The sequence below is a fragment of the Acanthochromis polyacanthus genome, chromosome 1, assembly GCF_021347895.1.
Source record: "Acanthochromis polyacanthus isolate Apoly-LR-REF ecotype Palm Island chromosome 1, KAUST_Apoly_ChrSc, whole genome shotgun sequence".
NCBI lineage: Eukaryota > Metazoa > Chordata > Actinopteri > Pomacentridae > Acanthochromis > Acanthochromis polyacanthus.
The window spans coordinates 3,517,712-3,533,540 of record NC_067113.1 but is presented as its reverse complement, the minus strand read 5'-3'; the positions used below and the strand labels follow the sequence as shown (position 1 = coordinate 3,533,540).

Below are 15,829 nucleotides of genomic sequence, written 5' to 3'. Positions count from 1 at the left end.
AAATACGGGGAATATTGGACGTGCATCGCGAGGTGCATTTCCTTGAAAACGACCGATTCGTGGATTTTATACCGACTTCAGGACATGTTTTGGACAAAATAGTTTACTGGCTTGTGTCGTCTGGATGTAAAAGGTTGGATTATGGCCGTTTTTTGTGGAATCTTTTTTTCTGTGTGTAATAATGAACCCGGAAATGTGAGTCGCGCTGTGTGCGTTGAAGCCGTGTATAGAGAACGGATGGATGAATATTCGTTTTTGTCGGACAAATGTGTTTTTCTCACCCGCTGTGGTAATCGCATCTGAAAGTGGTTTATACTGGCGGATTCATGAGAATCTAAGCTTTCCATCGGCGTACAGTGTTTGTATAATCGCGTTTGCAGCCGTCGGACATTCTTGAAATTCCTATGCAAATTAGTAGGTGTACAGCCGGCGGTACACTGAAGTTTAAGGGGTTAAGGCGGGACAGGAGGATAGAGTGATTGATTGTGTCAAATGCTGCAGAGAGGTTGAGGAGGATGAGGATGGTGATGTGTCCAGAGGCTGAGGAGAGGAGGAGATCATTGGTGACCTTGAGGAGAGCGGTTTCTGTGCTATGATGAGAGCGGAATCCGGACTGAAAAGACTGTGGGAGGGGAGATGGGTTTTCAACTGGGCGGCAACAACACGTTCTAGTGTTTTGGAGATGAAGGGGAGGTTGGAGATGGGCCGAAAGTTATGAGGGGAGGTTGGATCCAGACCAGGTTTTTTGAGGATGGGGGAGACAGAGGCAAGTTTGAGGGGTGAGGGGACAGAGCCAGTACTGAGGGAGGTGTTGATGATGTTGGAGATGAGGGAGGAGAGGACAGGGAGGCAGTTTCTGAGAAGTGAAATGGGGATGGGGTCCAGGCAGGATGTGGAGTTTTTTGTTCCAGTGATGAATTTGGGGAGGTCCAGGGGGGAAACGGGCGAGAAATGGGCCGGGGAAAGAAGGTTCAGAGGATTTGGAGGAGGAGAGGGGGGATCAATTGAAGTGGGAGAGGTGAGGAGGCTGCTGTGGATGGACTTGATTTTGTTTTGGAAGAAAGAGAGGAAAAGGTTGCACTGGTCAGTGGTGAACGAGTTGGAAATGGTATTCGGGGGGGGGGGGGGGGGGGGAGGCAAGGAGTTTATTGACAGTAGAGAAGAGGGACTTGCGATTGCTGGAACTGGTATTAATCAGATCAGAGTAGTAAGTGGACCGGGCAGATTTCAGGGCGTCTTTGTATTGTTGGAGGAAGTCGGAATAAGCTTGGCCGTGAACTGTGAGGTTTGTTATCTTGATGAGACGTTCCAGCTGTCGTTTATGGGCTTTCATGTGGTGGAATTCAGGGTGTACCATGGAGCAGAGTGGGAGAAAGTGACTAGTTTTGATTTGAGGGGAAGCAAGCTGATCGAGACAGGAAGAGAGAGTGTGATTTAGTGGTTGATGAGGTCAGTGGGATTTTCAGTGGATGAAGGGGGGAAGGCGGACAATGCAGTGGCCAGCAAGGCGGAGAATACAGAGGGGGAGAGTGATTTGCTATTTTTAAAAAAAAATTGACCGTTTTTCCTTTGGCAGAGGGGTGGGGAGGCTAATGTCCATGGTTATTGCTCGGTGGTCAGAGATGGAGAGATGGCAGCTGGAGATGTTTGGGACTGTGAGACCAGAGGAGCAGACCAGATGGAGGATGTGACCGTGATTGTGTGTGGGGAAATTGACGTGCTGGGTGAAGTTTAGTGAATGTAGGAGATCCAGGAAGTCAGAGGCAGATTTGCTGTGAAGGTTGTCCATGTGGAAGTTGAAGTCACCGAGGATGAGGACTGAGGGAGATGTAGCTGATAGCTGGGTAACAAAGTGAGAGAAGTCAGAGAGGAATGAGAGATTTGGTTTGGGTGGGCGGTAAATGATAGAGATGACCATTGAAGTGGGACCAGAAAGTTTGAAAGCAAGATGTTCAGGGGGGGTGGAGGAGGGGGGGGGTAAAGTGGGATGGTTATGAACACCTGTTTGTGGATGACTGCAATGCCACCTCCTTGACCTTCTAAAGTAAACTAAACTTTATTTGTTTGTATGGCACTTTTCATATAGAACAACACAAAGTGCTTCACAAGAATTAAAAACAAAAAAGACAGTAAATAAATACAATTAAAAATAGAAATAAAAAACAAACAAACAAAAAAGACCCAACTCTCCACCTTCCCTACATATAGACAGCCATGCACATGCACACACCCACGCAAGCGCACACACACACACACACACACACACACACACACACATACACAGACTTGCACACCCACACAACATGACATCATCAAGACATAGCGAGGCACCAAAGCTAGTAGGAAGACAACACTGGAGAATTAGAAACACTAAAACTGAAATAAATAAATAGAATAAAATATAAAAATAAGTTAAAATAAAGGTTAAAACATGTAAAACCATAAAACCCTAAAAGTTCGAAAATCGAGTAATAGTTACCAATAATAACAATAAAAAGCATAAGAAGAAGGGTTAAGAATTATCAGAACAAGTTGAAGGCCTGGTTAAAAAGATAAGTCTTGGGCCTCTTTTTAAAAATATCAACAGTCTCTGCAGCCCTGAGGTTCTCCGGCAGGCTGTTCCACAAACGGGGACCGAATGCCACCTCCCTGTGTGTTTTAGATCTAACTTGTGGTATAGATAAAAGGCCCGCGCCAGAGGACCTCAGGGCTCGAGAGGGTTGATATGGTAAAAGTATGTCTGATAAATAGGAAGGCCCAAGACCATTAAAACATTTATAAACTAATAAAAGGACCTTAAAATCTGGATGGGGTGAGTTGAGGTAGGTGTATCCGGAGGGTGTGGCTTGGTTTAGTGGGTAAAAGTCCAGTGGTTTGTGCCATGTTTCAGTTAAACAGAGGAAGTCCAGTTGTCCAGGATGAATTCTTGTAGAATTTGCTGGTGACGAAGCAGGTGTTGAAGAGAGCAAAGTTCAGGTGAGGTGAGGTGGAAGGCTTCTGGGGACAAGGCTGTGAGGTCCGGGGAAGTGGGCAGAGATTGGCAAGATTGCAGTTTCTGGGGGTGAACTGTCAGGGTGGTCTGAATCTGATAATGGTGGGAATTTGGCAGCTCGCTGAATTCTGGTGGAGAGGAGGTGGCAGGTAGAGGGAGCCGGAGGGGAGGGACGGTGGGTGCACTGACTGTGATGGAGGGGATGATGGGAGGACTTCCAGGAGGGAACAGAGGGGGGCGCTGTGGCTGGGAAGCGCTCAGAGTTACTGTTTACTATTGCCAGTGGCCCGCTAATATAAACTAATTTTCCGCAGTCTTTCAGTAAATCCATCAGATTTTGAAAATCCCGTTTCATCTGCTCAGACTGGGGGCGCGCTGTGTCATTGCAGCCGACGTAATCTTCTCCTATAATACATTTTTCAACAAATTTGAGTTTGAGAGTATGTTTCTGCAACAAAAATTGAAATTATTTTAAGACTTTCAACACATCTTAACCAGGGTCCCAATAATTATGGAGGGTGTCGTATATCTCGTTTTGGTTCCGCCATATGAGGCTAATTTCTGCAACAATTTTGCTACATATATCTTTTTTGGTGCTCCCGTGCAAGACATTTTCTACACTTTCTGCTACAAAAGTCAGCTAGTCTGTCATTCTTTACCTCAATTTTCTATTAAAATATGCTTCAGCAGACTGGGTTGCTAACATTACCACTGGTTCCCACTAGATCCTAAAAAAATCTGTCAAGAAATTAGTGTGTGTAGATAGAGCTCTGTCTCTTGCATCTTGATGCTTTCATTGCGGAAAAATAAAGAACCTCATTATGGCAATTAAAATATTTGATAATTTAAATTTTGATCAAATAACTGCCCAAGTCATGTCTTTTGTCCATGTGCTTGCAGAAAAACAAAATATTTCACACTGTCACATCAAGAATGCAGAAATAATTTTTGTTTTTAAAAAAATAAACAAAGTGATCAATAATTGCTGATTAATTTTCTCTCAACAGACTAATTGATGCAAATTTCCACTGTGAGACAATGTGTGATTTGTAGTACAGTGTTATAATGTGGTATCAAGGAGAGAAGTTAGTATGTGAGTCTAGTTGTAATTGCCTTCGATCACAGAATTTAAACACAGTGATACATCTTTGATTGTAGACAGAGGGTGAACAGACTGATAGAATATGTGGGCTGTGGCTGTATGGATGTGCTTCCTTGGCCTCTGACTCAGGTTTGATATTGCTTTCAGTGTGTCTACGTATTTCCATACAGCCCTCTCTGTATTAGCATGTGCGTTACTTTTAGAAATGGTGAATGTGTAGCTGATCATAAATCAAAATCAACAAGGTTGCAAACTCCCCAAGCAAAACATGAAAGAATAGAGTTCAGCTGGGTCTAGCAGAAGAGAAAAACAACTTCATAAAGATCCAGTCATATCAATCAGTTGGATTATTCAGCATTTTGCTGACTCATGCTTTGGCAGAAAGAAAATGTTTCAATTAATCATGCTCGGCAAAATAAAATTAAAAAAAAAAGAAAAAAAGACCACTTTGAATGAATAAATGATTCATGGTGGCCATGTACTTAGAACTGATATTAGTTTTTATTTAGGAAGTGAGAAAAATAAGCAGATAATCAGGAAGGTGCACAACATAAGCCTGCTGCAAATTGCTAAATGTCAGTTTTCGCAACTTGTATAGATTTTTAGACTTGTATTTTTGGAAAAAAAAAATAATAAAATGAAATCAACAAATGCCTGGGCATACCAGTTCTGTAATATCTCTTAATTAGACAACCTTCAGGCTGAATATTCCTGGAAAGAAGATGTTAATGTCTTCACTGGTTAAGTACTTTGCATTTCTGATCTGACCCTGTTGGAAATATGACATCATAGAAAGATCATGGTTTGAGTAAAAATCAGTGCTAAAAAATAGGGATGATAAGTTGGAAACAGAAAGTGAAAGTAGTGTCAGATGTTAAAATCTGATGAGTTTTGTTGACCCATCCATCCACCTCTGCCTCCTCTCTATATAGTTAACAAAGGTCTTGTAGCGGTACTACGTTATGATTTATTGCTCTCGTTATCAATAATTGGGGCACCACCCTAGATTTCTAGGGAAAAAAATTAATATTAATAAAAAAATTAATATTCATAAAAATTTTGATCAATCTCATATCAAAAAGTCTTGAATCCTCGTTTAAATTGACCACATTCTACACAAAGAAACACAAGACTGTAATTTGGTCTATAATGAGGTATTTATTAACTATTCTATGAAAATAATGACAAGTGAACTATGTACAATGTAGATATGGTGTGTGTGTGTGTGCGTGCATGTGTGGAATGTGGGAGTGTGTGTGTGGTGTGTGTGCATGTGTGAGAGATGTGGAAGTAGGTGTGAGAGAGAAGGAAATATGGTGAGGATTAGCCAGAGCTAACCTGACGAGGTAACCGGTAACTTGGATTAAGAATTCTAATGATTTGTAAAAGAATAAATTGATTAAATGAATTAATTGACCAAACGGTTAGTACATCACCCATAGAATGGAATCAGAGCAAACTCAGCTGGAGTTATTGAAGTGAACCGTCATGGGGCTGGGACTTGCGGGGCCTTCAGATTCGCAGCACACGGTCTGGACTGGCAGGTTCGGAGCGGTGCGTCGTCGTTATGGCCGCCTGGATGTCCTGCCGCGGGTTGATCGATTCTTGGACCTGGTCCAACAGGTCTCCGGAGTTCTCAGCTGAGTGTTGCTTGGCTTAAAAATGATGGTTCTCAGGCTTTAGCCAAGATAAACGGGTGTTGATGAAAAACGGTCAAAATTAAGAAAAATAAATGCTGGTTCTGAATCTTCAGATTAAACGAATAAAATTCGGCTTAACGTGAGCAAAATGTCTCCTTAAGTTACAAAAATATTAAGAGATGAATAGTTAACAAACTTAGATGGTGAGGGAATTTCAAAGACAGAAAAAAACGCGCTTTAGGTAAGAAAATAGTGGGAATCTCTGTTATGGATTCCTCAGGTAATAGAGTAAGAGAGGGGTAAGAGGCAAGAGGCAAGAGAGCGAAGGTGGGGGCTGCTTAGGCTTATATCAGGCCAAAGGGACCATGGGAGGACCCCAAGGCGGAGGGAAGCTTCGGCGTGAATCTCTGGGTGGTAACATGACCCCTTCCTTTGTCTCAAAGAGGAGAGATGGAAAACTACTCCAGAGGGAATTAAAGCATTGGGATATTAAACGATTAAACGCGATCTGTCTATCTCTCCACCATATTTCAGTTGTGTGAAAGAGACAGGCATGTTCCTAAATGTGTAGATTAATACATATGTTCATATGATGTGAATCATTTCATTCATAACTATATGTTTATGTTTATGACATTAAAAATATGTATCACAGTGAAAATGTAACAACAAGTCAGAGATTTGGTAACAGGTAAATACAATGGTCATCATTCAACCTAAATAGGAGTAATAAAGAAGGAATCAGATTAAACATCACAAATTAATAAATCAGCTTCTGTGAAAGATAGAATCGTGATTTTTGGATATGTTAATGATGAATGATTTCCATTGACATTGGTAATTCTGTAAACACAAAATACATTCCAGAAATATTAATTTGGCAAGGTTTTCAAGTTCAGTTCCAGTCTCTTTGTTTCAGTCAAAGAGAGTGAGAGGGTGACTCCAGCCTTCAGCCATAAAGTTTTACGACTTGTTATCTGATCTGTGGAAGGCAGAGACGTCTCCGGCTGAGGGTCTCCTAAAGCTGAAAAGGGATTTTAGCATGAAAATTCATTAAACAAACATCCATAGCATATAATTGAAAGTCATTGTCTTTTAAAAAGAAGAAGTTATTCCAGGGGTTTAAATGTTCACAGGAGCTCCATCCTTCTGTGAATGAAAACCTACAGAAATACAAATGTCTCAATCCTCCTATAGAGATGGGTGTTGGTCAGTGCTGGAGAGAGGGAGAGCTTATCTGAGTTTTGATCAGCTCAATCAGCTCAGGAATTCCAGGGCCTTTGCAGTATTGCTACAGTCTTATTAGAAATAACAGCATCCACCCATTTTCTCGTCTCGCTCATATTTTTGGCTAAGTGTCACACCACTGCCATTTAAGAAACAAAAAACATATTCAGTCCCAGGTATATCCTTAAAGCAAGTGTATCCCTGCTGTTAGCCACCAAAACAACAACAAAGTGACCTGTTGATCATGATGTGCATTAAGTTAAATTTATTTATTTAAAGTTGTTTTTTTTGTTTTGTTTTTTTTGTGCCTTTTTTGGCTTTATTCAACAGGTACAGTGGAGACAGACAGGAAAGGAGGAGAAGAGTGGGGGGAAGACATGCAGGAAAGGGCCGCTGTGTCGGAGAAGCCCCTGTACATGGGTCACCCTCTTAACCCGCTGAGCTATCCGGGCGCCCCATTCATTTATTTTTTTAAACCTTGATATGACGATTTTGAAAATGCTACTTACAAATATGTGCAATTTGTTTTCACATTCATCTGATGAATGGGGAAAATTTCTCTGTTCACATTAACCTTTAATCTGGAAAAATAATGTCACTTTATTTGGTACATCTTGCTCGACCGGATTGGACCGTCTTTCTCCTTCGGAACTGTCTTAATTCTTCATGGCATGTTTTCAATAAGGTGTTGGAAACATTTCTTGGAGTTTTTGGTCCATACTGACATGATCACATAAAGCAGTTGCTGCAGATTTGTTGGCTGCACATCCATGATGGCAATCTCGCATTCCACCACATCTCAAAAGTGCTGAATTGAATTGAGATCTGATTACTGTGGAGGCCCATTGGAGAACAGTGAACTCACTGTTATGTTCAAGAAACTAGTTTGAGATGATTTGAGCTTTGTGACATGGTGCATTATCCTGCTGGAAGTAGTCATCAGAAGATGGTCCACTGTGGTCATAAAGGAATGGACATGGTTAGCAACAATACTCAGGTAGGCTGTGGCATTTAAACAATGCTCAATTGGTGTTAAGGGGCCAACAGTGTGACAAGAAAATATCCTCACACCATTACACCACCACCAGCAGCCTGAACTGTTGATATAAGGCAGGATGGATCCATGCTTTCATTTTTATGCCAAATTCTGACCCGAACATTTGAATGTTGTACCTGAAATTGAAATTCATAAGACTAGGCAACATTTTTCCAATCTTCTGTTGTCCAATTATGGTGATCTGTGCGAATTGTAGCCTCAGTTTTCTGTTCTTAGCTGACAGGAGTGGCACCTGTTGTAGCCTTCTGCTGCTGTAGTCCATCTTCTTCAAGGTTGGATGTGTTGTGCATTTAGAGATGGCATTCTGCATTCCGTGGTTGTAAAAAGTGGTTATGCTATCATCTCAAACCAGTCTGCCCATTCTCCTCTGATCTCTGGCATCTACAAGGCATTTTTCACCAAGAAAACTGTGGCTTACTGGATTTTTTTTAGAGATGGTTGTGCGTGAAAATCCGAGTCGATCATCTTTTCTGAAATAGCCCGACCACATCGTCTGGCAGCAACCACCATGCCCCATTCAAGATGGATGGATGTGAGATGGAGGCAATTAATTCACTGTGGCGACCCCTGAAGGGAAAAGCCGAAAGGAAAAAAAGAAGAAGCAGTTGAACAGATGTATCTAATAAAGTGGCCAGTCAGTGTAGTTCAACAGTTCTTTTTCCACGTCCAAACAGGCACAAACTTGATGGAAAGATAGAAATGTGTTAACAGCAACAAGGCCTGTTTTGGAAACAAAGAAACAGGGCTGTAGTTAAGTCCACTTTTATCGAGTCCAAGACAAGTCCAAGTCTGGGCTTGTCGAGTCCAAGTCAAGTCTGAGTCCATAAGGTCCGAGTCCAAGTCCGAGAGATCAAGATTAAACCCTAAGACAGAAAAAAATATATTTTCGAGACCACTTGTAATTTTTGTGATGCTACAATCTGTTTTCAATTGCACTGTAATTTATAGTTATCCAAGAGGATGTACAGTGTAAAAAGGATCAAATTAGAGCAATTTCATGATTGTACTCACTCTCCTTAGACAGCATGCAATCCTCACACTGAATAGAGTATTGAAAATGTAACAATAACCTCGTGTGTGCAGATAAAAAAACAAAAAAATGCAAACACAATGTTACTTTATTAAGCATTTCTCTTAAACATCTTTAAAAAACAAAAACAAAACAAAAACAAAGGCTTATCTGCTATATAAGGACGTCATCTAGTGATGAGTCTGAAGCTAGAAATTGAAGGTGTGATGTTCAATGTTGTTAGTGAGTATGCTTCACAGGTAGGATGTGAGCTGGAGGAGAAGCAGAAATTCTGGTTGGACCTTGATGAAGTGATGCAGACTATCCCTAGAAGTGAGAGAGTTGTCATTTGTGCAGACTTCAATGGACATGGTGCAGAAAACAGAGATGTTGAGGAGGTCATGGGCAGGTTTGGTATCCAGGAGAGGAATGCAGAAGGACAGATGGTGGTTGACTTTGCAAAAAGGATGGAAATGGCTGTCGTGAATACTTTCTTCCAGAAGAGGCAGGAACATAAGGTGACCTTCAAGAGTGGAGGTAGGAGCACACAGCTAGACTATCTTGTGTAGACGGTGTAATCTGAAGGAGATCAGTGACTGCAAAGTAGTGGTAGATAAGAGTGTAGCCAAACAGCATAGGATGGTGGTGTGTAGGATGACCCTGGTGGTGAAGAAGATGAAAAGGGCAAAGGCAGAACAGAGGACCAAATGGTGGAAGCTGACAAAGGAAGAGTGTTGTATGACTTTCAGGAAAGAGTTGAGACAGGCTTTGGATGGTCAGGAGGTGCTTACAGATGACTGGACAACTACAGCAAATGTGATCAGGGAGACAGGTTGGAGAGTACTTGGTGTGTCATCTGGAAGGAAAGGAGATAAGGAGACTTGGTGGTGGAATGAGGAGGTGCAGGAGTGGATTCCAGAGAAAGAGGTTAGCTAAGAAGAAGTGGGACACTGAGAGAACTGAAGAGAGTAGACAGGCGTATAGGGAGATGCAGCGTAATGTGAAAGTAGAGGTGGCAAAGGTCAAACAAGGGGCTTACGATGACTTGTATGCTCGCTTGGACAGTAAGGAGGGAGAGACTGATCTATACGGGTTGGCAAGGCAGAGAGACAGAGATGGGAAGGACGTGCAGCAGGTTAGGGTGATAAAGGATAAGGATGGAAGTGTGTTGATGGAAAGAGTACTTTGAAGAGTTGATGAATGAGGAAAATGAGAGAGAACGAAGAGTAGAAGAGGTGAATGTTGTGGACCAGGAAGTAGCAAAGATTAGTAAGGATGAAGTGAGGAGGGCATTGAAGAGGATGAAGAGTGGGAAGGCACTTGGTCCTGATGATATACCTGTGGAGGTATGGAAGTGTCTCGGAGAGGTAGCAGTAGAGTTTCTGACTGGGTTGTTCAACAGGATCTTAAATAGTGAGAAGATGCCCGAGGAATGGAGGAGAAGTGTGCTGGTGCACATCTTTAAGAACAAAGGAGATGTGCAGAGTTGTGGCAACTACAGAGGAATAAAGCTGATGAGCCACACGATGAAGCTATGGGAAAGAGTAGTTGAAGCTGGACTAAGGGCAGAGGTGAACATCTGTGAGCAGCAGTATGGTTTCATGCCAAGAAAGAGTACAACAGATGCAATATTTGCTTTGAGGATGTTGATAGAGAAGTACAGAGAAGGTCAGAAGGAGCTGCATTGTGTCTTTGTAGATCTGGAGAAAGCTTATGACAGGATGCCCAGAGAGGAGCTGTGGTTTTGTATGAGGAAGTCTGGAGTGGCAGAGAAGTATGTTAGAGTGGTGCAGGACATGTATGAGGACTGTAAGACAGTGGTGAGGTGTGCTGTAGGTGTGACAGAGGAGTTCAAGGTGGAGGTGGGACTACATCAGGGATCAGCTGTGAGCCCCTTCTTGTTTGCTATGGTGATGGACAGGATGACAGACGAGGTTAGACAGGAGTCTCCATGGACTATGGTGTTTGCAGATGACATTGTGATCTGTAGTGAGAGCAGGGAACAGGTGGAGGAGAAGCTAGAGGTGTGGAGGTTTGCCCTGGAAAGGAGAGGAATGAAGGTTAGCCGCAGCAAGATGGAGTATCTGTGTGTGAATGAGAGGGACCCAAGTGGAAGAGTGAGGTTACAGGGAGAAGAGATCAAGAAGGTGGAGGATTTTAAGTACTTAGGGTCAACAGTCCAGAGCAATGGAGAGTGTGGAAAAGAGGTGAAGAAACATGTACAGGCAGGCTGAAACGGCTGGAGAAAAGTGTCAGGTGTGATGTGTGATAGAAGAGTTTCAGCTAAAATGAAAGGAAAGGTTTACAAAACTGTGGTGAGACCAGCCATGTTGTTTGGTCTGGAGACAGTGTCCCTGAGGAAAAGACAGGAGGCAGAACTGGAGGTAGCAGAAGTGAAGATGCTGAGGTTCTCTTTGGGAGTGACCAGGATGGATAGAATCAGGAATGAGTACATCAGAGGGACAGCACATGTTAGAGGCTTTGGAGATAAAGTCAGAGAGGCCAGACTGAGATGGTTCAGACATGTCCAGAGGAGAGAGAGTGAATATATTGGTAGAAGGATGCTGAGTTTCCCACTGCCAGGCAGGAGACCTAGAGGAAGACCAAAGAGGAGGTTTATGGATGTGGTTAAAGAGGACATGAAGGTACTTGGTGTGAGAGAAGAGGATGCAGCAGACAGGGTTAGATGGAGGCAATTGATTCGCTGTGGCGACCTCTGAAGGGAAAAGCCGAAAGGAAAAGAAGAAAATCTGGACCCGCATCAAACTACTTCTTCATAGATCCTAACATAACATCCTTAATGTGTCAGTTTGTAATTTTGTTTTTTCAAAATCAAGATTCATCCAGTATTCACTGATAAATTATCAATACTGAAAATACAAAAATCTTGCAGCCTTTGCAAGACAGTGAAAAGACATTCAGCCCTCCACTAACCTTAGTGAAAATCAGTTGAAATTCGGTAATCCTCATAAACAAACCAACAAACAGAGGCAGGTGAAAACATAACCTTCTTAATGGAGTTAATCATCTTATATTTCTCAAATATAATTTTGTCTGCAAAAAATGTATTTTAACAAAGTAAGCTAAACAAAAGTGTCTGTCAAAATGAACACTCAACAGTACTCATAGAATACCTTAAAATGAAAGGACGCACTTAAAGTCATCAGCTATACACATAAACTTCAAGAGCATTCATACAAAAACAGACTGTGGATCACCACCAAAATTAGGGGTTTGTTTCAGGTCTGGACCTCAGCCCTCCACCAAGTTTGGAGAGAATCAGTTCAGTAGTTTTTGTCAATAGCCTTTCCCAACAATTCTCATGAACATCTTCAGCCACGAATGTGTGTATATGTGCATGCATTTACCAAAGTCCCTCAAAGGATGAATATTGACAATTTTTAAGTGCAAAATTGGTCTCAAATAGTTCTCTAAACTTTATACTTCACATGCGCAACAGTGTGTTTTTCTGTTACAGAAGTCCATGGTTGCACTTGAGAAATATGAGAGAGGAGAGCATTTTGGATCCTCGGCTTGCTCTATGTGGCCTCAGAAGAAGTCCTCCAGCACTGAACACTCGTTCAACTGGTGCTGATGATGCAGGGACAGTAAGCACTTTCATCGCAAGAGCATGCAAATATGGATATTTGTCCTTGTTCTTAAACCTGAACGTGAGGGCATCGTCCTCTATTGAAGTGCTCTGGATGTCTTCAAAGTATTTCATTACCTGGGTTACAATGCTTGCCTCAGTGGGAGTGCTCTGTTTCTTTCTATGAGTTTTATACTTTGCCAGGAATCGTGGAATCTTGGAACTAGGAGGAGGATCCTGACATGGTTCTGCAGTGGACTCCTCTCCAGCATGGTTGTCGTCCAGGTCATGAAGGTCAATCTCTTCTGCTTTAGCTATCAAGCTCTCTGGAAAAAAAAGAAAACAAATAGACACCTTCATAGGTACCTTGAAAATATAATGTAATGTGAATACAAATTTTAGCTGTGGCAGTAACTGCAGTGGTTATAGTACTAACAGTAGTAGCAGCCCTTAACACATTGATTTTAATCAGTATATTTTTTATGCTTTAAAACAATTTTTGTATTTGAATTCATTGTCTTCAGTCTTATTTTTGATTGCACTGTCTTTTAACTTTTTGTCTGTGAAGCACTCTGTAAAATTGTTTTGGAAACAAAAGGTGCTATATAATCACATATATTGCGTTGTTATAAAGTAGCAGTATTAGTAGTAGCTCATGTATATCCTTACAGGAGAACACACAAACCTGTCAGTGACTTCCACACTTCCTCCTTTAATCTCTTAACAGCGAATGTGCTGCAACTGGTCCTCACATCCATGTCAACCCAGCTCATTCCAAACTGAGGATCCAGCATGGCAGCTTGCATATAGATGTCATGACTGAAGGCTTTATCGTGGCTATGGTCCTCATCAGCCATATGAAGTACAAAGAAGATTCCTGAAAACCTTCGCTTGAATGACTCTTGAAGCACCCTCATCAACGGCTTGCAGAGACTCTTTGGTGAATCCAACTGAATTAAATGAGTGTTAAGGTCAAGCACTGTTGGAACAACCATGCTTATTGTGATTATCTTTTCTCCCTCTGTTAATTCTGTTGCTTCAGCAAAAGGTCCAAGAATCAAACAGAGTTCTCTCAACTGGGCCCACTCTCTTGATGTGATAACAACGTTCTTAAAGTCCACAGAGCACATCTCTGTCAAAACAGTGTGATCCAATTCTGTGACAGCCTGTATTTGTTTAAAGGTTGAGTTCCATCGAGTTGCACTGGCCACTGGGATGCTTTTGCCACTACCAAACACTGACTCAAACTTGTCCTTGAAAATTGTGCTGCTATGCAGTTGTCACGAAATGATGAGGGCGGACTCGAGCAGAGAGCACACTACCAAGGCAGGATTAATTAAAGGTGTTTTTATTGCCAGGAGGTGGATGATGGAGGTGGATGAAGGGAGCCGGGATGCGTGGAGAGGGGTGGAGATGGAGTGGAGTCGGGTCGGGCTTTCCGGAGACGGGGATCAGCGGTCGCCGTGAGTTCTGGGGGGACCAGAGTGCGGCGGGTAGTGGTGGATGGATCCCTGGTGGCCGGAGACAGACGAGGGCGGAGAGCCGATGAGAAGGCAGGTGCAGGATGAACGGGAGACGACGGACGCAGACGATCCGAGGGGCTGTGTTGGTGGGTGGCCAGTCGACGATTGTCGTCTCACGGCTCCGTGGAGCTACTGGGAGGGAACGCCAGAGGGAGGAGACGAGCCGAAAGGGAATCGGAGGAGGGTCAGAGCCAGCGTGGCTTGGACAATCCGGGGAAGAAGCTGAATGGGGAATCTGAGGGGAAATCCGAACCAGGCAGGGGGTTCCAGAGGGCAGGCTGGGTGCCGAATTGTTCCTGACGAGGGTCCAGGAAGGCAGAGCAGAGGAGAGGGGAGGTAGGGAGGGGAGGGGGAAGAGATAAATTCCATCATCTTTGGCCTGGCTGTCTGGCTCTGGGGACCGGGTGCAGTGCGCGGGGGTGTTCTGGCCAAGCCCATTCCAATTCAATGTTTGCCCTTCCGACACCCTGGGTGGGCTCCAGAGACGGGGGCGAGTGATCCTCGCCCTGTCACACCCTTGCCCTGCCACACCATCTGCCCGCTGGGGTGCCGGAGCTGTTGGTGGGGAGAGGGGGTGATAAGGGGGCGCTGGACGGGCACGCACCTCCCTCCGCCTGACTGGGTGGGGCCCCGTTGGTCCACAGCCCTCAATGACATAATGTAGGAAACGGCTTGAAATATACATGATAGGTTAATTTGCCATGAGGGCAGGTGATGGTCACAGTCACAAATAAAGAAAAAATTGCATGCAGCTTAAGTAATGACAGCATGGTTGGTTGGTGTCATTTCTGAGCAGATATGCAGACAAAAAAAAGCAAATTGTGCTAAAGTTGCTGCTACAAAGTTAACAACATTCAGAGAAAAAAAAAGACTGGTACTGTGAAACATAGTAAAATTAATATTACTGAGCAGCCAGGCTGAAACGGTAAGAGGTAAACGAGTGGGATGCGTCTAATGGGAGAGATTTATATGCCTCCTTAACAGATCCATAACAAAGATCAATAATTTTATCCCACCCAGTTGGACAGGTGATATTTTGATAAAAGTCAGGTAGTGTCCTTTTGAGGAAGACATGGTTAAAATCACCCAGTACAAAGATCGGTGCATCAGGTGAGACAGATTGCAGTTTCTGCACCACATCATGGATGACACTGCAGGCAGAGGAAGCATTGGCTTTTGGATGCAAATAAACTGTTGTAATAAACAGTTGCGGGAACTCACGGGGCAGGTAGAAAGGACCCAAGAATAGACATAACAGTTCAATGTCTGGGGTACAGATCCGCTCTCTGACAGTCACGGATTTCGGATGACAGTAACGTTGATTTACATAGAGACAAACTCCACCTCCCTGTGATTTCCCTGTTACCTCTGCATCTCTATCCAAACGGAGCGGCGCACCGAAGCCATCAATGAGCAGGTCCTCATCCTGGTCACATTCAGTAAGCCACGATTCTGTGAACGTCAGAATCCCACAGTCTTTAAAATCCTTCAGAAAGCGGATGTTTCCCTGAAGTTTGTCCATCTTATTCCGGAGGGACTGGGTGTTCCCCAGGATAATTGAAGGCAGAGGAACCCGGTTAAGCCTCAGCTTCCTCATGCGTAGCCGCACACACCCCCTCTTTCCCTGCTTCCTCCTTTGGCTTCGCTCTCTCCATTTTTCACCACCTGATCTTTTGTTGGGCAGTTTAAG

The 15,829-nt window shown here is 43.3% G+C and overlaps 1 long non-coding RNA gene across 1 annotated transcript in view; it reads left to right on the top strand.

Annotated features, from left to right (window-relative positions):
* The window catches only part of LOC110971666 (uncharacterized), a 54,800-nt gene extending 39,855 nt beyond the window's left edge, over positions 1–14,945 (top strand). Inside the window, exons 3-4 of the long non-coding RNA XR_007941399.1 lie at positions 12,506–12,978; positions 13,344–14,945. This is a non-coding gene — a long non-coding RNA (uncharacterized LOC110971666). The remainder of the gene's footprint in view (positions 1–12,505; positions 12,979–13,343) is intronic.
* The last annotated feature ends 884 nt before the right edge of the window (positions 14,946–15,829 follow it).